Below are 4,489 nucleotides of genomic sequence, written 5' to 3'. Positions count from 1 at the left end.
CCACTGGGAGTCTTTTTTTTTTGTGCTGTGCTAAACAGAAGCTTGTGTTCAGAGCTGCTTCTGCTGCACACAGGCTCCGAGTCTGTCAGCCGAGGCGTCACAGCCATTCAGCCTCACGTTACACATCTGAACATCAGCTTGATTGGAATTCAGCAGAGGTGCTAGTCACCCTTATATCATTTCTTTGAGATGAAGTGTTTTACTGGCGCTAACACAGTGGAAACAGATGCTGAGACTGGGGAAACTTCTACTAATTCTTTTTACTTTTTTTTTTTGCACTGAGTCTATAAAATGTCAGAAAACTGTGAAATAGTGACAAACGCCCAGCACAGTTTTCTAGAATTTTCAAGACAGCAAGAGCAAACAGACACAGAGAAGCATGCTACAGGGCCATCACACACATGTTGTGATCCACAGTTCACTGTGTAAATTGACTGTCTTGTAAATTTTGTCTCTAAAAGCAAATAAGTGCTCAGAGCAGAGACAGGTAACCCACCTCCAGCAGCTGAGCCTCAGGAAGAAAGAAAATGTTTTAGACATAACACTAACGCTGCTTCACGATGACACCAAAACGGGCTGGGTACTATATTTATATACCTTTTAAAAGCAAATTTTTTAGTATTAAGGTTTATTAAGATACTCTGGATTTAGAGCAGCTGTGAAACAGTAAAAGTGCGGCAAAGTCTGACGGCTGCATCAGTAGTTATTTTTTCCCTGATCTGTGCAGCAGCAGAAGGCAATCTGACTGAGGACCAGTTGGCCTGACTCGGGAATAACCAGTTAAATAGGCCATGTGCTCCCTCGCTATTACTATGTTTGTGATTATGAGTCACACATTACTCCATAAATGGCAGGAGGTTCCTTAACCCTCTGCTCTTCTGGGCCTCATTAGAAGTGCTTTTACTAGGCAGCCGAGTTTCACATGACATTTAAATGTGTTTGAGCTTTCCACTGCAGTGAAGCGGAAATTACCACTATGTAAAAACTGTACAGGGGGTGATTGATAAGTTTGTGGCCTAAGATAGAAGGAGTCAGTTTTGGAAAACCGCACACTTACCAGCATGGAGCATACGGATCCTTTCTTTGTAAAATTCTGTGTCGACGTGATCATCACTGTCAAAATGGCAACCACTTCTTTATCTTAGGGAAGAGGTACTAGACCAAGGGGGCAAATCAGGTCAGATCAGGCCAAAGACCTCCTTGGGTGATAAGCCCTTGAGACAGAGGTAGCGGGTGAGTGCATGTAGGCCGATTTTGTACATTTCCTTCCACAGAGCTGACTTGCAGTTTTCAGTGACTCGAAACAGAAATACCACAAAAAGTTGTTAACTTCAAACTTTCTGCAGAGTCAGTCAAAGAACTGGATGAACTGGATGTTCATGTAAAAAGAGCTGTATAACTCATCTCTTCCTACCATAGCCCACGAACCTACCAATTACCCCTTGTAATTGGTGTAGGACTGACACTGCTTCTTAATTAAGTCGGGTAAATTTTGTTTACAGAGCATTTAAAACTACAGATTTTGACCAATGTGTTGTAGAGACATGTGAAAACAGACAAAAAGGACAGCTAAACTTAAACACGTGCTAAAGAATAAAAAAATCAGTCAAATTCCCTTTGGTAGAAGACAGCTGAAGAGAAAAAAAAATTACCAGGAGGGAAAATTTTCAGACTGGTCAAAGAAAATACACTTTTACGATAAAATACACAGACTTTCCATCCAACCTGAGCTGTGCAGATGATGAAACCATCTTCCCAATAGCTCACACACTTTATTTCAGGCCTGGATTAGAAGTTTAGAGTTTTCCCCTGGGAACGGGACTTAAGGAAGCGGATTGCTCGTCCTATGTTGCTGAGGGATGAGAGCCCACCTGAAGTGGGGACGACCCATTTTGAGGCTGAAGGCAGATCCTACTGAAACGTGTGTGAGAATGTAGGCTAGAGGCTGTGAGGCGTCGACATGTACTGAGGAATGTGATTACCATCAACTCTGTACCCTATAGAGACCACATGGCACCCGTCAGATCACATCAGGCTCTCGTTGCACTTGAAAGGATGGCGATATATAGAGCCAGGCATGTACAGTGTGTTCATTTAAGATGCTATAGAGGTTGCCTCATGGTTTTTGCAGCGGGGTGTCATTGCAGAGTCCTCAAACTGCATCCGTGCTGGATTAGTCCTGCAGGAAATGTTCTTCTTAGGGCTTAAATATCAGTGTAGAGGGAGTGCACCATAATGGATGATGATAGATAGCTACATCAGTGTTTCATTTGTCTCACCCTTGCATATATCTTATTGTAGCCCAGTGGACTAATATGTATACATATTTGTTCCTAATAAATAGATAAATACATAGAGGTTAAAAACTGTTTAAAAGTGTGGTTAAAATACAATTTCTATGCCGCTTAATCCATCAGGGTCGCGGGGGAGCTGGTCGCCAGCCAATCGCAGGGCTGACACACAAAGACAGACAACCACATACTCACACTCCTATGGGCAATTTGGAGTAGCCATTTAACCTAATGTGCATGTTTTTTGTGATTGAGGAAGCCGGAGTACCCGCAGAGAACCCACGCAGGAACAGGAAGAACGTGCAAACTCCGCACAGAACAGCCCCGACCGGGGTTCGAACCTGGAACCCTCTTGCTGTGAGGCGGCAGTGCTAACTGCCGTAAAGTTAAATGCTTAAAAACTGTATAAAAATAATTATTAAAAATGCAGCAATGTCTTTCATTTTGTGTATGACGTTAAAAAGCTGTAAACTCTGGTAAGGGATATGTTTGGAGACATGTTTAGGATCACGTGGGAAGTTGACGCGTATGGAGGGGGTCACGTGATGTGCCAGGAGGCGGAAGGGGAGAACTTGACGGAGGCTTGGGCAGAGCGCTTTCCGTGTCCGCGAGGATACAAACAAAAGTGTACACAAGTTTGTGTTTCTAACGTGTTTCCGGGGATTGTTCGCAGGGTGATCCGTGTGGGGACGTGTATTGTGACTAGCTCAACGTTAGCTCAACGTTTTGACTTGTCGTGGACTGAGATAGCTGCTCGTTAGCTAAGCGAGGAGCGAGGCTAACACGACGGGCTTTGCGCTGCATCGAGCTAACACAGCTAAGGCTCGTAGCTTCGTCCGGAGCGTTTGGCCTCTGTATGGACTGTTTTCGACCGGAAAACGGGAGCCGGCAGCCGGACGTCTCCCCGAGCTTACCGGGGACACTAGCTAGCAACAGTGGACATCCTCAGGACCATCGTCGTTCTTCCTGTACGGTGCCGTTTTGTTTCCAACACCAGGGTGAGGGACCGGCAACCCGCTCTGTGGACCACGCATGTCTGAAAGGTAAGTAAACGGCTAGGTTTTTGGTTTCAACGCACGCGAGCAACGGTACCTGTAACCAGGTGTGTTATATCAGAGTATTGTGTTCTGCCGGCTTAGTGTTGTTGTTGTTGTTTTAGCAGTGTTTCTGTGAGTGGGAAAACCCGCTGCAGGACTGAGTTTGTACAGAAACTCGCTGGTGAATTTTATTTTCCTGTGAGGGAGTAACAAGGGCTAAAAGTGATAAGTGTATTTATTTATTTTGTTCATTTGTTCGTTAATATAAGCAAGTATTTCAGTTTAAGATACCGTCTATGTGTGTTTATTGCATTGTATTGGTATTACCTAGTGCTAAAAGACATTACACCTAAGTCACTGTACTCAGGTCAGACAAATTAAAGTATTTTACAAAGGTACTGTGGCTTTATGTTCCCAAAACTGATTATAATATTGACATAATCTGAATTACTCTACCAAAATTAAGACCAACTGTATTTAAAGGTAATTAAAGCTTATTTTTGCAAGTATTGGTCCAATCTCTTTATTGATGGCTCTGCTTGTGTGTGTCTTTCCAGAAAGTAGTATGACCTTCATCTAGCAAGGCACAAAGTAAGGGTATGCAGGTTGGAGTGGTGTGTGCACATGTAGCATGTTTGATTAACTGCAGTTAGCTTGTTTGTTGCCACAAACCTTATCTAACCTTAAGCATTCTGCAGTTTCCATCCACAGATACTGTAGAAATTGGGAACTTGACTCATCAACACAGGTGCAAGGTCAGAAGCTACTGACTGTGAAGAAACCAGCGATTCCACCCGGTGTCATTCACTTGTGTTTGTTTTATTAAAAATGCTTCATTTGGCTGAATTGTATTTATCGGGTGTCAGTTATTTGGTGAAAGTTTGGTCGTTGTTGGGTGTGTGTGTGCGTGTGTGTGTGTGTGTGTGTGTTTGGTAAGTGTTGGCAGGTGGGATGAATTCCTTTGTTGGCCACACATCTACCCGTGCATTTACACACACACACACACACACACACACAGAGTGAGTCACAGGGCAGCACAGCCCACTGTATCAGTCTGTGGGTCGCCAGGGGCTGATGGGGCCACTCAACCGTGAAAGAGGGTATGGAGGCATAACAGGCGCACACACAAATACACACATACACACAATATCACATGCAAAA

General features: G+C 43.9%; 1 long non-coding RNA gene across 1 annotated transcript; it reads left to right on the top strand.

Annotated features, from left to right (window-relative positions):
* Positions 1-2,863: 2,863 nt before the first annotated feature.
* Positions 2,864-4,122, top strand: LOC121192274. Its single transcript, XR_005895181.1, has 3 exons — positions 2,864-3,334; positions 3,886-3,919; positions 4,027-4,122. It is a non-coding gene; the product is annotated as an uncharacterized LOC121192274 (long non-coding RNA).
* The last annotated feature ends 367 nt before the right edge of the window (positions 4,123-4,489 follow it).

Source organism: Toxotes jaculatrix, chromosome 13 (genome assembly GCF_017976425.1).
Source record: "Toxotes jaculatrix isolate fToxJac2 chromosome 13, fToxJac2.pri, whole genome shotgun sequence".
Lineage (NCBI taxonomy): Eukaryota > Metazoa > Chordata > Actinopteri > Toxotidae > Toxotes > Toxotes jaculatrix.
Note: the sequence above shows the minus strand (reverse complement) of the source record. Positions and strands in the feature narration are given on the sequence as shown.